The 21,019-nt window shown below is 44.5% G+C and overlaps 1 protein-coding gene across 7 annotated transcripts in view; it reads left to right on the top strand.

Annotated features, from left to right (window-relative positions):
* Positions 1-21,019, top strand: part of BCAS3 (BCAS3 microtubule associated cell migration factor) — a 598,395-nt gene that overhangs the window by 503,590 nt on the left and 73,786 nt on the right. Inside the window, exon 23 of one of the 7 annotated variants that reach the window (XR_015769358.1) lies at positions 4,033-4,176. The exons of the other annotated variants lie outside the window; for them this stretch is intronic. The gene's annotated coding sequence lies outside the window, so the exon portion shown is untranslated. The remainder of the gene's footprint in view (positions 1-4,032; positions 4,177-21,019) is intronic. 7 annotated transcript variants of the gene reach the window in all.

Here is a 21,019-nt window from a genome sequence, read left to right as displayed (position 1 = left end):
TATCTTTTATTCTCTGTTCATGGTCTCTGCTCATGTTTCTATAAGTTATTGGGTTATTAGTCTTATTCATATTGATTTGGAGGAGCTTTCTCCATACTAGGTAAACTAGCATTTTATTTTTCATATGTATTACAAATATTTTCCCCAGTTTGTCAATATCTTTTAACATGTTTGCGATACTTTTTTTGGTCATAAAATATTTTAAATTTTTATGTGTTTAAATTTATGAGCAATTTTTAATGGTTTCTCGGGCTTGCATCATACTCAGAATAACTTTCTCCTTCTCTACTGATTAAAAAGTTCTCCTGTGTTTTCATGGTAAATCTTTTTTCTTCCAGGTTTTTATTTAAATTCCAGTTAGTTAACACACAGTGTAAAATATTAGCTCATGTGTAGGATATCTTTACTTTCTTTTCCATGTTACCTCCTTCAGAGGTTAGACACATAAAAGATGCTCAAGAACTTTTTTTCTGTCAACTGTTTCAATCTAGACTGTTTCAGGTAGAGGAGGAAACATTGAATTTGGATTGGGAAGACCTCATTGACTGACTGTACCACATATATACCAGTTCTTTACTATGTTATCTGCCGTTTGGATTTTTTGTGAATATCTAATAAGATCGAATGAAATAAATATGAGAAAGAGCTTTTTCAACTGTAAAAGAATTGTTCGGGATGGTGTCTCAGTGAACGCATTCATACATGCTTTTGTTGGGGGCATAGCTCAGGGGTAGATTGTTTGACTTTGATGCATGCTTTTGTTATTTTTCCTCCCTAATTGGTCTCAGGTTTGAAATAAAATTTGTCTCTAGGAAAAAGCAAACCTCATAAATGTGAAATTTCCTTTATTGCTTCTTTGGGAATATCTTACCAATGTGAAGTCTTTACTGAGCCTCTGAGTTGGCAGCTGAAAGAGGGGGCTAATGGGCCGTTAGTGAGAGGTTCTCCCCAAGTGTCCAGACTAGTAATTTCTAAGAATTGAATGGTTGGGAAAAGTGGGCAGGACATTTGGCTAATATGCAAGGACAGAGAACCCAGTTCATTCGGGTTGTGTTGAAAGAGTTCAAAAGCAAAATATTTCTTGGGAACTAAAGTTGGTTTACTCTTGGATAGATGTAACTTCCTATGTCAGCCAGGGAAAATTCCCTAGCTTGACCTACAAGGCTGCAGGACATGTTAAGGGCCCAAGTTATAGAAAGTTATGTTTGGATTGGTCCTTGTTAATAAAATGGAAGAGCTGGTTTGAATGAAAAAGAAGGAAGCCTGTTGACACAGAGTCCTGTAGACCAAATCGTTCCAGAAGTTTCTGTACCTCAGTCTGAGAAGAATTGAACACTATTATTTTGTTTGGAACACTATTATTTTTGTTTCCATCCTGGTTTAATGAGTTAGTCAAATTGCATCTTCCCTTTATCTACCTAAGCGTGTTTTTCTTTGAAGATTTACTTACTTATTTGAGAGAGAGAGAGCTCATGCACCACATGGTGGGGTGAGGGGCAGAAGGAGAGGGAGAGAATCAGACTCCCTGCTGAGCCCGTAGCCCGACATGGGGCACAATCCCAGGACCCTGAGATCATGACCTGAGCCGAAATCAAGAGTTGGATGCCCAACTGACTGAGCCACCCAGGCACCCCAACCTAAGCATTTTTTATTGAGGTAAATTTTTCATACAGTGAAATGTACAGGTCTTAAACATGTAATTAAATAAATTCTAACAATTGGAAATAAATATATAAATGTATATATTTGTGATTTCCCCCTTTAATATTAAAAATGAAGCAGCCCATGGCATTTTATATCTAAATAATACTATGCTATTGTGATACTGGAAGTTGTGATGGTTACTTCACTCCCCTTTGCTCCTTTATGTGTTGAGAACAGTTGGGCTACCAGGACGTTCCATGGCGCTGCCTCGCTCTTTCAACAGCTTTACCATCTAGTTTATTTTTTAATACACATGGGACTGTTGGTGCTGGAAAAGTACCAAGGAATCGAACTTGTCTTGGTTTCGTACAGCTGATGCACACCAGGCACGGCGTATGGTCCTTGTTGCCTTCTCCCTGTCTTCATCCCACGCAAGTGGCAGAGGCATGGGCAAGTGCATTGAGAGGGGAGCTGTACCAAAATGAAACGTAAACATAAATAGATTTTTGAGCCGTTAGAGCTTGAGAACCATAGTTCAAGTTAGAACTGGACCTCACTCACCTGGGCAGCTTGCATCGTCCCCTCGGTGCCTCGATCAGAAGCCTGTCGAGCTCTGCCACGTTGGGCTCCTTGGAATTCGCAGCGTGGGCCACAGCTGCATGTCCTTTCTCTGCGCCTTTTCTCTCTCTCTCTGGCAGAGCTCTGGAGGTTTGCTGTTTAGGCTTCACCCTGCTGGCTCTTCCGCCCGCCTAGGCATCTGTTTGTCCCCATGAGGCCATGCCAACTGTTGTCAACATGGAGAGGGGTGTCCCCTCCGCTGTGCCATCGGGGTCAGTGCCGGGGGAGCCCCCCACCCCTCGGCTCACCGGGCAAGTCAGAGCATTTGTCCAGGCACTGCAGGGCACAGCATGGTGACCTGAGGCCTCCTCAGCCCCTAGCTCAGTGCAGAGCACCTGTTCATTGAATGGTTGGGTGAGTGACATTCTCAAGCGGTTGTCACCAAGACCCTCTCCCGGCTCTCTGGCCTGTAGGCTTTGGAAGCCCTGTTGCCCTCAATCCCTGTTCTCAGTCTCTACTCAGACTAAGCTGCTCCCTCTTGGCTTCCTGCCTGGACCTCAGGGCCTCTTGTGCCCCCTCCTGACTCAAAGCAGCTACCTTGAGTTTGCTTCCACCTCAGGAGACCAGGGACCACATGAACCAGAGAAATGAAAAGTATCACCTAAGAGTTGAACAGTGTCCTTTGCTTTCCCATTCTCCTAGATTGTGGTTTATCTTGCTAAAATACAGGAAAGGAGGAGAAACAAATATGCTCTTTAGTTCCTGGCACAGGAGATGCTAAGAAATGTGTCAAACAGAGAACCCGGTGCTACTTGCTCCGTGCAGAATAGTGCCCAGGTCTGAATACTGATCTTTGTTTTCTGCTGATTTCCAACAGGTGTCAGTTACACTTTCTTGGCCCTCCAGTGGGGAGCTCTGCGTCTAGACTAGACTGGAGGATTGACTCAGTGAAAATGTTTACTTCTCTAATTAAGCAGAATTAAGGTCTGGACTCAAAACTGTCTTGGGCTGTGCGAGGCATAATTGAGATGCATGGGCTTTGTGTAAATAATGTACCTCTAATTGGCTTTGATTAAGTGCAAATTAGGATCACACTTCACTCCAGTGTGATTTACATTCCTAAGCCGTTTTACTAACTGAAGTAGTGTGGGTGGCCGATAAGCCTTGTTTATCCAGGGTGCCGAGGGAGCAGAGCGGGGAGCTAGGGGTCTGCAGTTTTCCAGAGGTAAAGAGCCTGAGGCTAAGATTCCTGATTCCGACATCTTCCTTCCCATTTCTGGTCCCTACTTTGGGCAAATCGGCTTAATCCGTTAAATTCTCGAGCTTGACCACTTTTTGATTTTCAAGACTTGGGAAGCTTGTCTTAAAAAAGAAAAAAAGTCAAGTGAATAGTGATCTTTGCCTAATGGAAGTTCAGACCTGAAACCAGCACCAGGCCTTGGCTGTCAGAATATTGTGACACCTTTGTTACTTGTTGACCAGAGATGTTTCATAAAAGGAAACAACCTGTGGCAAGTTTTCTCCAAAGAGTTTCCAGCGTGTGAGTATGAGGCAAGAGCCCGAGGCTTCACTCTGTACACGTCTTCCTCCAGGATTGCTCTGTAGTATTCAAGGGGAAAGTCTTTGCAGACTTTCTGAATTTAAAATTTCTGAAAATAAAAAGTAAGAACAACAACAGCAATACAATAATTAAGAACATTTGTTCAGTATGCTCTGTGTACCAGTTACCATTCTAAGGGCTTTTGTTCATTTTCTCAATGAAATCTTGGTGAGCCTGGATGGGAAATGGGACACATTTCTTGCTCACAAACTCTCCTTCTGCATTTGAAGGTCCCCATGACGAGATGAAGCAGCAGCAGTTGAATTTGTATGGATGTTAGCTCCTAGTCCCGACCTGGTGAAGTCTGGCATGTGGCAGAGCCTCTGCTTGGTGCGAGCCTGGTGAAAGGGCCACCAGACAAGGACTGTGACATGGTGTGTATGACCCTGTAGGCCATTGGCACTGTGACCTAGAAGGAGTGTCTCCAGATTTTCTCACATTAGCGTGCTGTGGCTTGGTACAGGACCAAAAAATAACATGACAAAATAGGGATTTTCACACTAACAGAGAGCGCTAACAGGATGCCAGGATCCGTGGGAATGCTGTTAAGAGGTGTGATGTGTTAAATACCCACTTCACAGCCCGGTGAAAGAGTTGCCCAGAGCATCACAGAGGGACTCCTTGACCGTGTCACCTTCAGAGAAGGTTAGACTGTAAATATGTTTGGTGTCTAAACTCTGCCCTGGGCCTACTAGAGTGAGAAGGTAGCATATTTAGACAAGTTACACTCTGGAAATCCTGGCAGAGTGAGTAAAGACAAGGAAGGCTTCCTAGGCCCTATAAACGACATCCATTCGCTTACTCATCCAGTAAATGTTTGTGGGCCACCTCCTGGGCCAGACATTGGGGATGTGACTAGGAATAAGCCATGGACTCTACCCCAGAAGAGCTCTATCTAGTTGGGGAATGGATCTGGATAGAGCTAAATTACAACCAAACGTGGTATGTGCTGTGTCAGAAGTAAGGAAGCATATGGTGGTGGGCTGTCATGGGGAAGACTGTCTGCCATACTGCATTGGTTCAGAGCAGCTTGGAGTTGGCTTGAGGGCCATGTGCTATTCCAAAAAAAGTGCACTTGTTACCCCTTTCACTTGAGCGGGAATTTCTGAAAATAAAAAATAGTAAGAACAACAACAACAACAACACAATAATTAAGAACATTTGTTCAGTATGCTCTGTGTACCAGTTACCATTCTAAGGGCTTTTGTTCATTTTCTCAGTCAAATCTTTACATCATCATATAGGTACAGTTTTATGATTCCTATTTTAAGAGGAGTAGACTGAAGCTTGGGAACTAAGTAACTTACCAGAGATAGGAACCAGAACTCAAATTTCTGAAGCTCTGGGTCTGGTGCTGACTTTTGCACCAACAGGCAGTGAGCTCTTGAGCAAGTTGCTTCCTGTCCCTGCCTCAGTTCCCTCCCTAGCCTCACCATCAAATGAGGCACTCACCCGGCTTCCTGAATCACAGAAAACACTTGGGGTGTGGCTAGGGAAAGAGTAAGGTCTTTTCTGTTTGCTGTTGCTACTATCAGTTGTGAATTTTGTGACCTTGACTTGTCATCTGCCGGCCATAAAGTGATATTGATCTTTGTCAGTCTTCTTGACCTGTGTACTTGATTCCAGAAGGCCTCTTAAAATAGGGCCCTCTACCTTTCTGTGTCGTAAGTGGCCCAGGCAGCAGGGGCCTGATGGTATCAAGTACAAGGGCTTTGCCCTGGGGCCATCTCTGATATCTCTGTATATCTCTGATATACAGTGTCCTAGCTTTGGATCAGCGTGTACTTTCTCCTTTAGATCCCCTGTCAGGCCTTGTTGACAAAGGCAGTGCTGATCCTTTAATAGATGCAGTTCAGCCCAAGACCTTGACGCAGGTAAGTTCTCTTTCACTCCTGAAGAGTTAGGAGGATCGCTTCGTTGTCTCAGTGGTAAGGACAGGGAACCAAGTGTGAGGCAACCACAAAATATGGCCTTGCAGAGGTCCAGGAAGTTTCCCTGATGGGTTTAATGCAGAGATGCCTAGAAAGGAGCTACTCCCTCACCTGCCAATCGTTTCAAGAGGCACTGCACCCAAACCCTGGGTGAAAGTACTATACTGAGAACCATCGAATCCTGCTTAGGCCCATGTGGTGGCTGGTGTTTTCAGGTACCTTGGTGTTAAAGAGAGCCTGGGACCCGAAGATTTTGGTTTTAGAGGCTAGGGATAGAGGTGAGGAAATATGCTCATAGTATTTATCAGCCAATGGAACGTTTGAAATTACTAGTATCAGCTTCCTGGCATCATTCCTTCCGTCCCTCCCATTCCAGAAGGACCACACAGGCCCGGCTGCCTTGTCTATGTGCATTTCCTCCCGGGCAGGGCCCAGTACAAGTATACCTTCCTCTCACCCCATAGTCTGCTGGTTAGAACAACTCGTTTCAGACCCTTAATGTTGTCTGATCCTTCTAATCATATTCTGGAACTTTGACTTTGACCTTGAGTTATATTTCCAAGTACTGAGCATTACTTAGAAGAGAATGCAGCCACCGTAACTCGGCAGGCTCGCTCCCAAGTCGTGGGGGTGGGGTAAGGGTGCCAACCCAGTAAATTCTCTTTCACTCATGGAAAGGGGCTTCTCTTGTGACCATTTCCAAACATCTTCGAACGAGCCCAGTTTGGTTTTTAGCTTTTTTTCCCACTCTTTGCTTATAATTTCCCAGTATCAGATGTAGATGTTTACCTCCCTGTGCATTACTGCAACATGAAACCACTCTGTCCTCTGAAAGCAAATAAACTGGCTTTAATGGATGTGCTCTCAGCTAGCAGCTAAAGAGTTAAAAGTTTTAGCAGGCAGACTGGCCAGCAGGAGTTAGTGGTGTGGAGTAAGAGGGACGCCAGGCTGTCTCTAAACTTTTTGGCCCTCCCCAAGTACAGAGATGAAGGAAGAGCCTCTATAAATCACTGGAGATTAGAGACCCTGTTCTTGCCGACTCCGCAGGGTTGCGCTGCTTAATGTCAAAGCCTCACGTATTACTTTAACAGCACTCCTTTTCTTTATTAAATCCACTTTGAAATAAAAAAAAAATGATGATCTTTCCAGTAAGGGGAGAAGGCTAAAAGGATTTAGAAAGTATCTGCTATGTTACATTACAGAGGCTAATAACTGTTTAGGGAGTAAGTAACATTTTTGCACCATCTTAAGCCATAAAAATGAAAAGATGTATAAAGGTCTGTTTCTTAAAATCAATTTGTTTGAGCATTTATTTTGCCCCATGTCCTTGCCTTCAGGTCCTTCAGAGTGTGATGCAGAAACTGGGAACAGGAGGCGTGGGTGCTAACGACCAAAAAGTCTAGGAACGCACTCTTAAGGAAATTGTTCAGAACTAGGGTAACTAGGAACACACTCTTAAGGAAATTGTTCAGAACTAGGGTATTTACTGTGTGCAAGTGAGCTATTGTGTGTGTGTGTCTGTGTGTGTGAGGGAGGGAGCCCGGGAGGGAGTGTGGTGGTAGAAAGAGTTCTACTTTTATACTTAAAAGAAAAAATGCAAACGTTGACTGTGTTCCACTGGAGGCCGAGACCGGGCTTATCCCCTTCATCTGACTTTAATGAAGACATATTTTAAGCAGCTGCACCCATGTCAAATGTCATATTTTGGCTCAAAACTTCCACCTTCTGAGTGGGAGGTTTCTCAAAACTAAAAAGTTCGTAGTAATTATAAACTAATTGGGGAGCTCGAGGCAAAAGTTGGGTTGTCACAAAAGCCAAGTTAAAAACTAATTTATATAGATGATGTAAGAGGGGCCATGAATCGATAATCATTAAAGCCGGTGACATGCGGATGGGGTTCGTTATACCATCTTCTCTGCTTATATATTTAAAAATGTTTTCATAACAGAAAATAAATAAATCTGTTTTAGTAAAATGCTTAGCACTCAATAGAAAAACACACAAGACACACACACGAACCACTGTAAGCCAAAATGTTAAATCACCAGTTACAGCATTTTTATTTATACTTTCAGAGAGATCTTTAAGATAAAAGCTGCACCGAAAATTTGGGCACCCTAATTTGCGTACTACCCATTAGAGATTGAAGCTTCTTTCTGTTTTGTTTTGTTTTTTTTTTTCATTTATAGTCAGATGGCCATTGCTTAAATAGAATTATTTCAAAAAGGTAGGATTCCTTCATTAAAAGCCCAGCAAAAAAACGTTCCAAATCTTGGGAATAAATGGGATCTAGGGACTTTTATAGTCGGCCTGTTTTGCAAGCACCTATGATCCAAGTTCATTTTGTTTTCAGGATTTCACTTACGTATTCAGCAAACATTTCCTGAACAACCACTACCTCTCCGGCACGTTGCTAGCTGCCAGTGATAAAAAGCCGGGTAACCTGGGCTCCCGCTCTTGGGAAGCTTTACAATCTTCAATGGAAGTATAAAAATGCAGATTAAACATAAACTAGGCCTGAAACCTGAGAGGCAGAGCCCACTTGGAAATGCTGCCGTACTTGATGTGGGAAAGGGAATCGTGCTTGCTTGCTGTAGCTCCCAGGTTGTGGCCTGCAGAGGGACTGAGATTTGGGATGAGCAAGGAAGCCTCTTCCAGCCAATCCTGGAGGGGCACTGTGCTCTTTCCATCTGCATGTTGACGTTTGGAAGATCTTCACACCTTTAAAATATGGTTCATATTTGCCAGGAAAAAAAAATAGCTTGTTTTGCAGGGCTTCCCATCCAAAAGCTGACAAGTCACAGCTTTTGGTTCTGACAGACAGCTTGAAGGTGTCGTGTCTGCAGGCTCCTGACATGGTGAATTGCAGTTCTTCATTTACGGCAGTTGGTGCTTCATGCATGCTCTCATGTGTTTAGGACGGCTGCCCGGTTTTTTAAAGTAGCCGCTCTTAAAATAGCCCAAAATGGCTGTGGAGCTCAGGTTTGGTTGAAATGGGATTGGTGGGGCTCATGTGTGCGCGCACACGTGCACTTCCAAGCTTGCGTGCGTGCTTCTGCTGCCGTAAGTCCCCCCTGGAACCATTCACACAGGGGTCCATTGTGACCAGAAAAGAAAAGGCATGTAGGGTGGGGTGGAAGAGGGAGGGAGGATCGCATTGAGGGATCCTGGAACAGTTGCTCAGACCAGCACTTAGTGTTTTATTAGGAGAGAACAACTCTATAAAAGGAACAAGAGGTTCAATCATTACAGAGTGGGGCGACAGGAGGCAGCTGCCAGCATGACTTTGAAAACCCTTTCAGATCCTAAAAAAGTTGCCCCATATAACGTGCTGCAGCTGCTGGGATCATTTAGGAGAAATGCAGAACTTGGCACCCACTCACCTCTAGGGGATAGGATTCTAGGATCACCCCAATGTTTTCTTTAGATGAGTTCCAACCCCCTCACCACCCCCCCACGTTCCTTCTTTGTCACTGAAACTTCTCACAGCAGTTCTTAGATTTCTCGCTTTTTCAGGTAGGTTTTCAGAGAACTAAGAGAAAAGGACAGTACCCTAGTTTGATTGAAAGCAAAGTGGGGTGGGATGGCGGTCCTGCGTGCTTGGGAATTGCGTAGATGAGGCCAAGCTGGAAGAACACGGAGGACCCCCTGATTGTGCCCCTAGTATTTGTACTTGACGAACGAGTTACCATAGCCTTGCAAACTATCACTTACATGATGTCATGTAAGTAACAAAGTATGTGGATTTCATTTTTTTAAATCTGCCCGGAGATGTCTGTTTTTCATCAGTACATACAGAATATTTGCAAAGTTGAACCCTCGGTGATTAAAGATCTCCAATTAAATCATATAAACTTAAGCAATAACCTATGATCATATATGCCAGGAAAAAAATCATTTATGGGGAGTTATTTTTGACAAATGCTTTATTTGATATATGTATAAGATGTTTGATAACGATTCTCAAAGTATAAATGCCAATTACTGCTCAAATTTGGCAACCAGTAGGGCTTTCTCTGAACTCATGTTCTGTGAGCAAGCTCAGAGACCACTAACAAAAAATATTAACTGATGTAATCTTAAGAGAGAAGTGGCCCCAGCCTCACTGGGGAACAAATGGAGAGAAAATTAAGGGGTTGGTGGGGTGTGGAGGTGGTCAGAGTATCATATTGGAAGGGATATGAGAAACCCTTTGGCTGGAAATCTCACTTAGAGTTTGAGAAAACCCCCCTATCCCTCCTATCCAAGGGATTCTGATCACTTTTATTTCTCACCTTCCCCGCCCCAATTGCAAACTCTTACTGGGGGAGATGCCGATCTCTCAGATACGTTGAGATGGAAGGGGGAAAAAAAAACACCTCATTTTTCAGATGAGAAAAGTAGGGCCTGGGGAACCCCTAGAGAAGAAAACAGAATGAGGTCTTCTTGTTCTGTCACAGCCTGAATCAGGCACTTCTAAGCCAACCTGGGGTCAACAGCGGTCAAGCAGGAAAGAGAAATGACCATGTCACTGGTGAGATGGTATGAAGAGCTATGGTCATGAGCTTCAATTCCATGATGTGCAGCCGGATTCAGGAGATCTACTGGAAGTAGCAACTCCTTTTGCTGCAGGGTAGGATGTTGTGTCTGTGGTCAAAGTAGTTAAGTCAGAGACTAGAGTATTTCATTCTTGTATTTTCCAGTCACTACGAGAAGTTGTTATTGAAAAAAGAAAAGTATAGGGGCGCCTGGGTGGCTCAGCTGTTAAAGCGTCTGCCTTCAGCTCAGGTCATGATCCCAGGGTCCTGGGATTGAGCCCCCCATCGGGCTTCCTGCTCCACGGGAAGCCTGCTTCTCCCTTTCCCACTCCCCCTGCTTGTGTTCCCTCTCTCGCTGTGTCTCTCTCTCTGTCAAATAAATAAATGAAATCTTAAAAAAAATAAAAAGAAAAGTATACAAGAGATGCCCAGCTACTGTGGAGTCACTCGTCCTGTTTAAAAAGAGACCTGGAATGTAATATTAATTTTTTTTCCCCTGGGCCCACAGGTAAACTGGAAGTTCTGTCATGCCCCCACACTCGCAAGCCCTTTACCTCTCCCGTTTGAGACACGTGGAACTTCTCACCAGCCTGGGAAGAATCACCTGTTCTAAGTGTCTTTAAACATTTGATTAAGCCATCCAAGGGGCAAACAGAGTTATGCTACCCACAGCATGGTATTTGGAATTCCTTTTGTTATTAAAAAATTCCACACTGGTAGTATGAGTTCAGGAAGTCTGAGGAGGGCTAAGAAATAGAGGGCTTTGTCTAGTGCTGTTTTAACGCTCTGCTTCAGGTGTTGGTGGGCAAACTGGCTTCGAAAGGCCTTGCTTGAGTCATTAACATGGTTGAATTTCAGACCGAGGCTGGCTGGCAGCGAGGCCTGGTCCCATTGGCTACTACTCTTCTGTTCCACCTCTCCTGTCCCTGTGTGGGTCCGAATTCTCAGGACCGTGTTGTTACTTCAACCCAGTCAGGCAGAGCCATTCCTTTTTGCCAGGCTCCGGCCAGTCCCCTGCATTTAATGCAGCTGGGCTTGGGGATCAAATCAGTCTTTTCCAAACAGCATAAGACAATCTCTCTTGAGACTTCTGGTCCACCTCTTACTCTTAACGTCTTCACCCTGAAGCCAGTTCTCTCTGCTCCTGTGGTGCTTTCAATATGGCAGGTCAGTTAAGCACATAGTCACCTTAGTAATTCGGAAAACATAGAACTGCCTCCACCCACATGACCGAAACCTTTGATGACATCACTGATCAAGATTGTGGCTGACAGGAAGGTCTTGGTGTCGCTCTACAGAGGAGACAAGCTGAGGAACCCAGCTTCTAAATAGTCCCTGCTGGGTGATGAAGTCTTGACTGGGGAATGTGCTCCCCCCTGAGACTTATCTCTAAGCCTTTGGAGGGCACACTCCCTAATAAGCTGCCTGAGATGGGCAATCCAGACAAGGAGCTCCCTTTAAGTGAGTCACAACATCTGGAATGATCTTGCTGGATTACTAGGCAGCCCCGTTAGCCTCCTTCCTAAAACTCAATTCTCAAGTGAAGAGGTTTATAAGGAGCAGGTGATGGCGGCAAGGAGGTGTTGGTGATGGGAACTTTTGTGAGAGCAGTCTGGCTCCCCGGGGGGGTGGGGGGGGGAATGGGGTAGAGAACCTCTATCTCTGAGACTAACAATGCCCAGCATTATTCCCAAGGCAAAGGACAGACTGAGAGTCTTTTCAGAAGAGTATCTGTCTCTGTGTCTCCAAGGTGGTGCCTTTTCTGTGACATTGCTGCCACCAAGAGCCAACGCAGTGGCTTCAAGGGGAAGGTTCTTTTGTCTGTTCTCTACATGGTTATGGGAAAGCTGGTCTCTGATACCACTCAGTTCAAGACTCATCTTATCGAGATGCCTGTGGTCACCATTTGAAATTTCCGAAGATCCCGTCACCATTTTAAACATAACAAACTTAACAGTTGCTGAGACAGCTCCTGCATTGGCCCAAGAGGGTCGTGAAAAGTGTCTCTTTCTTCCAAAAATGGGTTTTGTTTTGCTGATGATAGTTAGTAAACTATTCCCCCAGTTTTTCCCCCCAGGGACACAGAATCTCAATGTGTACCATCACCATATGAAACAATATATTTGCCTCCACAACTCCTTCACCGCCCCCCCACCCCCCGGGCTCCAGGGCTTCTATAGAAAGACTGGCCTTTAGGATTCGATCTCACTTTTGAAAAGGCAGTTCTGACAAAGGCGAAACAGGATGCTTCTGCCCGCGCCACGATGTTGATGCCAACTTCAGCCCAAAGTCTCATTCCCAGCCTACATTCTTTCCTTTCCCTTTACATTTATTACCATGCTTTTGTAGGAAAGAGATGTGTTTATAAAACATGTTTCTACCATTTTGTTTTGTTTAGTCCTTTACTCAAAAAAAAAAAAAAAAATGTGTTGAGCACCAACCATGTGCCAGGGGAAGCTTCCTGGAGAAATGATGGCTTGAACCAAGTCTTGAAGAGTAAGTTGGAGTTAGCCAGGCAGCAGTGAAGAGGGAACAGCATGGACAAAGTCCACAGATAAGAGAGGTCGGAGCACCAGTAGAGCTTCATTTAGTTTGGGAAGGCCAGGATGTAGGTCACAAATAGGAGATGGGGTGGGGAGAAAGAAAAGGTTGGTCATAAGGAGTTTAGATGTCATGGTAGGAGCCTGAAGACTTTGGGGAGCTCTTGTGGAATTTAAAGCAAGACAATATGATCAGACATGTGCTTCAGAAAAACCACGTTGGCTACAGTGTGGAAAATGGGTTAAAGTTGGGGTGAGGCTGGATTCAGGAAAATCATCAGGTCCCAACTCTGAGGTAGTGTGCAAAATGTGAGAGAAAGTTAGGGGGGCTCTATGAGGGCTAATGGCATATTGTGCCCAGAATGTAATAAAGAGGGAGGAGTCCGGGACAATACTCAAAGCCTGACAAACTGAGTAGAAGGCAGTACCATTCATACAGAAAGAGGGTGGGGGATGGAGGAGAAAAGATATGTTTACTTCATAACCTATTGAATTTAAAGAGCCCAAGGAACAACCAAGAGACATGGTGGCCAAAGTCATGTTCCTTGACTTTCTCTTTCTTGCCTTAGACTGCCCCACTGTCCTTAGTGATTTGTTTGTGCATGTGAGTGGGGGTGGAGGAGGGGGAGAAGAGGCATGTGGAAACTCTCAACATCCAAGAGAAGTTAGCATAAACCCTTCTGTTGAGATTATTTCCACAATTTGACCAGATGTTTAAGCAAATTAACAAATGATTAAAGCAGCAGTCGGCAAAGACCTAGCCTGCTGTAGGGATGGGCAAAGGAGCAAGCCTACAGAGAAAGCCAAGCCCAGGTGTTCTTGCTAGAAAGGTCACTGCGATGTGGGTCCCCAGGGCTTGATGGCCAGAGATAAAACAAGGCAAGCGCCGGGTGTGATGAAGAGGGTGAAACAAGGGAGTCTAGAACAAGTGCAGATGTTTGTGTTCATTTGGAGAGTAATTTCTGCCCAATGGCTAGGCTTCCAAAAATGTTTTATTCTATCCATTATTAGTAACACATTCCCCTTGGCTCTATAGTCAAGTGTTTCATCCCTTCAGACTTTCTAAGTAGTCCAGACAGAATAGTATCAAAGAAGGACCATTGATTAGCATTTTGCCACAGCATGTGTGCTGGATCAGCAGTCTGGAGACTGATGTGGGGACCCCCTCTAGCTGCATTAGTAGCTCACTGTGGAGTCTTGAGAAAGTTAAGTAACACATCCTAGCAGGTTTCTAGGGTCACTTCTAGCATTATCTTTCCATATCTGTATCCATTTCTGGACTAAACAAGCTCAAGGCTTGTTTAGAGTGGCAGATTCTTCTCACTCACCAAAGGCACAGGCCTGGATATCAGCAAAATACTTCAGTAAATTGTGCTTCCCAGCACACTTTATGCCTGGTGTGTAGCAGGGCTGGAAGATTGCCATAGAGACACTCACTGCAGCCCTTAACCCATCAGGGGTCATTTAAAATGTCAGGTTTAAAAATCAACTATCTATACTGCCCCCCCCCACCAAAGTCAGCTCCCTAGCTAGCCTCATCTAGAGGCTTCATTCCTTATTGATCTTCAAATAAAAAGAAAATAAAATGAAAAGGATGGTGAGCTCTAAGATGTGGAAACTCTCCCAAATGTCCTGATCTTTCTGCCTGTGCTGACGCTGGCTCTCCGAGCATCTTCATTCTCCGTGTGAGTTGATTCTCTACCTCAAATTCTCTACCCCAGGAATAATGACGGAAAAGAGCATTGATGACTATTGCTACTGCCTTTCCAAACTACTTCCCAAAGGGAGTGAGATCCAGGCCCCCAGCAGGGATGTCCCCCAGCCTCTGAGGTGGCACTCACACTCCTTCAGTCTCTTGTGTTTCAGGCTGCGTCCCGTCGTCTGTCTATCCATCCCTCCCATCCCTTCCCCAGGAATAGATTCCAGTGCCCTCAACTGCGGGCTGCCTTCCAGTTCAAAGTCGTCGTGTGTCATAGTCTACCACTTGCATTGTAAAAGACAGAATTCTGATTAAACTTGGGATACGTATTTGAACTCACTCATTAATTCATGACAAATTCATGGCCATATTTCATAGCATTCTTTAGAGCGCTTGGAGTTCTTGCCCAAAAGAATCTCGTTACTATTTATGCCACTTATGTTGTTGGGGGGGCCGGTTAACATGTATCCAAATGTTTATTTCACACACAGATCTCAGAGAGCCAGAGAGGTTTAGTTACTTGGCTGTGGTCACACAGCAAGTGAGTGATCAGCAAGCATTGGTAACAATGCAGGTGGTAATGATACTGAAATGTTTTTGCTCTGACAGAAGAGTTCAGCAAGAGGATATTGTTCCTAGGATGGGGAGTGCGGCTTAGCCTTTGGGCCCCATTGCTATCCCAGGAGAACTGTATTTTCTACTCTCCTGAATTCTATTATGACAGGTTTTTTTAAATGATCTAAAATTTATGTGTACGTATGTGCATGAAAATATGTAGCCGCTCACAGATACATATATAGAAGATGAAAGAGAAAAATGGACAACTTATAATTACAGATATTTTTGTTCATCTGGTATCCAGATGATCTCCCTTGATTCTGACAGTTTTGACAAATCAGTTTATTAAAATTGTAAATGTAACCCAGAGCTGTTTAGTACAGGACGAAGCAGAAGGTGCTTTCTCCTCACATTATATTTTGCGGTTGTATTATTAGAAGTAAATATGGCTTCCCCTTAAAAGACAAAACAGCCTCCCCTCCATGAGAAAGATGTGACTTGTCGCATATATTCCCAGTTGGTTTCACTGTTCCGAGACCCTAAGGATATTTTCAGAGAGCTTTGACCTTGATGAGGCACAGGGAAGCCTGGTCCCCATGTTGCCTCCTCTCCTTCAACTCCCCCATCCTTCAACTTCAGGTTTCTATGTAGAAAATTCCAAAGAGAAAAACTTGCTCCCTAATATCCCGGAAGGCATCATTCAGGTGACATTTGGGGAAGGACATCATCAGGAGGGCAAGATGCATTTTGGGGGTATATAAACGTCTTGTGCTTTAGTAACAGATGGGCATTGTAAACGCTTCAGAGAAATAAGTGGCAGTAAGAAGTAATGGCAGGGAAGGCAGGATAGGAATCGTGAGTGCCTTTGTAACCAGAGAGAAGAAATGTACAAAAAGCGAAACTCTATGCAGTAGCTGAAAATAGGGAAAAGAATCCCATGTTTCCACTGATTGCCCTAAGAAGTCCAGGGAGGTTTTTATTTCCTGCCTGATCAGCTTCAATTGACAGTGCCATCTACCACTCTGATTTTGTTTCGCCAGCTTTTGTCTTCCCTGTTACTTCTAGTCTCTACCCAGGAGTAACTTGTAAACAAGCGCTATATCTATGACAGGGCGTCTTAATCTTTATGCCATGGACTGTTGGGAATCTGACAAAGCCTATGGAACCCTTCTCAGAATATTTTTCAATGCATAAAATAAAATGCATAAGAACACTAGTACTAAAATATTTTATGTGCCCACACATTTATGATATAGTAATACATATTTATTTTTTTAACAAATAACCAGAATTAGTTACTACTATAATTTTAAAGTCATAATGTGTGTACACCAGGGTCAGCAAACTATAGCCCACAGACCATTTTTGTAAATAAAGTTTTATTGGAACACAGCCACGCTCATTCATTTACATATCGTCTCTGATGGCTTTCATGCTACAACAGCAGAGTTGAATAGTTGGACTGAGATCATATGGCTTTCAAAGTCTAAAATATTTGCCATCTGGCCCTTTACAGAGAAAGTTTCCCAATCCCTGGTGTAAACTGCAACAATAGTAATGTGTAATAAAAAAGCAGATTTCTATTTGGTGACAGTCACAGGTACTTCGAACCACTGGTTAATGTTGCCAATTTTCATAATTGACAGAAGTGCTAAAGTTCAGTTAGAGGTTGGCAAAAATGTAGGTGGATTTTTTTTTTTTCCAGCCAAATCCATGGACCACCTGTATTCTGTCCATGGATCCCTTGGGGACCAGTGGCCCCCAGGGCCAGAAACCTCTGAATGGGATTACAGTTTAAAGGAACTTTCGGCAGAAAGAAGGAATTCTTTGCAGTGTGGAAAATCTGCTCCCTCTCCACTCCTCTTACAAAGTTATATATTGCAACTTCTCATTTTCATATAAGGGATTTTTAGGTAGTAAATGAAAAAGAAGTCAGATCATCCCTATAATGAGGGATGTCTTTCTGGGAAAAGCTAGTTCTGTCAGCTAATGCTAAGAAAAATTGGAGATTCTCTACACATATAATCACTCATTACCACTGCCCCATTCCACTCCTGCCCCACGAGGAGAAAGAGCCAGAATTTCCCCGCCCCCTCCTCTGAGGCTTCTCCTGTCCTCTGTGGTATATAACTTGACTTTTCTTATCTTGTCTCTTAATGTCACATCAAGACATACCACGGGATCTGACTTTATCATTTAATGTGGCTATGATGTCTTATTCTCCAGAGACAGCCTCAAGTATTCAGCAATAACTCATGTCCACTTAATGTGAAAATTGGTACCATCTAATAGAATCTTCAACATGCTAACCACACCATTCCAATAATGAAATGCAAATTTTTCTGCCCTTCTTTTTTTTCAGTATGGTCATTTTTCGACTCTGAAGGAATGAAATATCCTCTTTATTATGAATTGAGAACTGGAAATAAAAATGTGTTGTGTTCTTACACTAATTTTAAATAGTCTCTTTAGCAGGAGCCCTAAGATATCTTATTTAATCCTCACAACAGACTCACAAGGTCCATGTCACTATTGCCATTTTACTGCTAAGAAAACGAAGATATACAGAGTTAAGGTCACATTGATAAGTGAGGGGATTCCAGACTTCATTTATCTTTTTTCCAGCTTTGAAAGAAAAGACAACCTTACTTTATATGACCCTTCGTTTACAGGATTAGCTATGGCCCCTGGGCATTTTTTTTTTTTATCTAAGAGAGAGGAAGACAGTGAAATGGAGTGGTTCTGACCATAAACTCAGGGGATCTAGTATTTGGATCATTTCCCAAATTTCTCATCTAGGCCATAAGGGCTTGGGGCGAGAAGACCCTCTGTAAGGCCCCTTCCAGTGCCATGTAACCATCAGAAATTCTAGCATATTCAAAGCAAAGGATGGCTGAAAATGCCCAACCTGGGATGAGCTCCCAGCCTGCCTTCCAGGCTGGCCATTAAAGGCAAAGACCTGCCCAGCAGTGGGACCTCCGAGATGGAGCAGTGGCCATTGGCCTGTATGCTGAACAGCAATGCTGATACAGCAAAGCCAGGGAGATTATTGATTTTTCAAATAATATTTGAATGTCATCTGATGGAAACAAAATGGAGAGGATTTATGGGGAACCAGAGCTGCATACGGCTGCAGGAGACCCCATCTGTGGGCATCTTCTGAGCTGCCTAAAAAAAAAAGGAGAGAGAGAGAGAGAAAAAAAAAAAATAGTCTCTCATCTGTGAGACTAGGGAAAGAATGCCTATGTGTGGGGAACACAGCAGCAGCCTGGAACTTCTGAACTGCCAGGGAAATACCCGCTGGCTGAGAAGGAACACATGGGCTTCCCAGAGCGATTAGTGTTATAGGTATAATGGAGTTTGAATCCTGCTCTAGATTCAGCCTCAGATCGTCTTGACTTCCGGGACGGCGATGCGAACTGACAGCCTTACCACCTGTTGTGAATTGGACTTTGGTGCTCTCTCCTCCTGCTGTCATTTCTCATTTCTGTCCTTGACCTCTTTCTAGGGCAGTAAGTGCATGGGGAGTGACGAGCACTCAGGAAGGGGGCCCGGGTGTGGGTCGGCGCTCAGGCTCCCTTCCACCCTACCCTGTCTCCGGCTTGAGGTGCCATCGGTGTTTGCCCCATCCTCTTCGGTTCCCTCTGTACCGAGCCCTTGGCACACCATGCTTTAGTTTTCTGATGAACATTTCCCTTTCTTTCTTTCTTTAAAAAAAAAAAGATGTATTTATGTATTTGAGAGAGAGAGAGAGAGAGAGGGAGCACACGTGGGGCAGAGAGGCAGAGGGAGAGAGATTCTCAAGCAGACTCCCCACTGAGGGCAGAGCCCGATGTGGGACTCGATCCCACGACCCTGAGGTCATGACCCAAGCTGAAACCAAGAGTTGGACGCTCAACCAACTGAGCCACCCAGGCACCCCTCTTTTTTTTTTTTTTTTTAACTTAAGTAATCTTTACACTTAACATGGGGCTTGAACTCACCACCCCGGAGATCAAGAGTTGCACGCTCTTCCGACTGAGCCAGCCCGGCGCCCCTGATTAACTTTTCTGATTCCCTTCTAGATTATAAGCCCCTTGGACAGCAGAGGCTGAAAAGTTGTCTCTGTGACCCCAGCACCAAATTCCGTGCCTGGCACTTAGTAGGTGCTCTTAATATTTGTTGAATGGCTGGCTAAAGAGTAGATCTCGTTGTCCTAGCCCGATCCACCCTAACCGGGCTCCACTTCCAGAAGCGCCATTTGTCCATATTTCCTGGTCTGACCTTGTAGCACCCCCATCCACCCCATAAGTAACACTAGAAATACGGGGGGGGGGGGGCATCCTTACCATTACCTCCTTCTCCTTCGCTTCTCCGCACAAAGAAACTGCCAGCTTCTGCTGATTGCTTCTCTAAATGGTTCTCAGATTTGTCCTTCTTCCTTTTCATTCATATTACCACTACCTAATTCATCGCCTGATCATTGGAATTAACCTAGACTTCCTGTCTTCACTTTGGCATCCACCTACCTGTCCCGTGACATCGCTCCTCTGATGTGTCACGACTCTGTCCACAGCCTTGCCAAGGCTCCCCGTTGGCCCACAACAAAAAGCCCAAGCTTTTTTAGCCTACTCTACAAAGTCTTTCCTTGGTCTGGCTTCTGCCTGCCTCTAGATCCACAGCTCTGACCACTTCCTTCCTCGAATTTTATGTTTCAGCATCACCAGACTTTTTGTAGTTCTCCGTATTAGTTACACTACTTGATGCGCAGAATTTCTCTCTCACTTTTGCTTTTTCCATTCTCAGGCCTACTGTGAGATGCAGCACGAATGTCACCTCCTCTAGGAAGCCTCCTTGGAAGGGAGCGAGGGAGGGAGGGAGGATAGGAGGAAGGGAGGAAGGAAAAAAGGAAGGAAGGGAGGGAGGCAGGGTGGAAGGAGGGTGGATATGTAACATCTCCTCTGGGCTTTCATAGAACCCCATGCGCACCTCTGTGTACCTGACCCTGACAGACCCTTCCATAGGGTACTGAACCTCCAACATGTCTCTTTCAGTTGCCTAATACTCTCACATTCTCTCCATTTCCCCTCTCAGTCCTTTCCTAAAGCTTTTATTCATATTAGGATGGAAGTAACAGGTATGCGTGACCTTAAGAGGATTGCCATTTTTGTAGGGCCTCGCTCCTCTAACGATGGCATACTGGCCTTATTCAGTGGATGAGGAAGCATCTTGGGGTTGCCAGATGACCCAGTGGTGAATGAAGAATCAAGTGAACTCTGACTCAGCTGCTCAGCTGGGCGGACGGTCTCTCCCAGGTTTAGGGCGAGGAATGGAGAAAGCAGAGCACGGCACACTCTGCCCAACGGGGCGGTGTGCTGAAAGGGGTGCTGAGGGCAGCCAGGAGCAAAGCCTGCCTTACTAGATACAAATCACGGGATTCAGACCCATTATTTCCCTCTTTACTGTAGAAACTTGAGCAACTTCCTTAAACTCCTTCCTTCTCCGGTAAGCATGCATATAACACCTTACACACCGGATTAAATGAGGTGATATATGTTCTATGCTTAGAAGAGTCACCGGCACATAGTAGGTGATTTGTTGTCATTTTCCCTGTCTTGGTTCCACCAGAAAGACATTGTTGAGCATCGAAAACAAGGTAATCCCTAAGGTCTGTGTGTGTCCCTCTCATTTTACTGAATTTGGCCCTGAGGCTTATCCCCCAAATCCATCGCAGTGCCCTAATCCAGAGCACTGGACAGCTTCTGACTCAGGAGGCCTCCAACATCCTAGTATGCGTTTCCAGTTTTCAAACAGTCAGTGAGGACAGGCTAAAGCCCCCAATCCTGTATGTGGAAAAGCAGCATAGTATAAAAAAAATGTGGTATCCCTGAGTCCGGGTGCTGGTTTCTCTTTTTGGCAGCTGAATGGCGTCAGGTACATCCCTTAGGCTCTCTGCACCTGAGTTGTAAATATCCCATGAGATTAACGTGTAG

This window comes from Eumetopias jubatus, unplaced genomic scaffold, assembly GCF_037043125.1.
Source record: "Eumetopias jubatus isolate StellerSeaLion01/CBP00866 unplaced genomic scaffold, mEumJub1_p1.0 scaffold_10, whole genome shotgun sequence".
NCBI lineage: Eukaryota > Metazoa > Chordata > Mammalia > Carnivora > Otariidae > Eumetopias > Eumetopias jubatus.
Note: the sequence above shows the minus strand (reverse complement) of the source record. Positions and strands in the feature narration are given on the sequence as shown.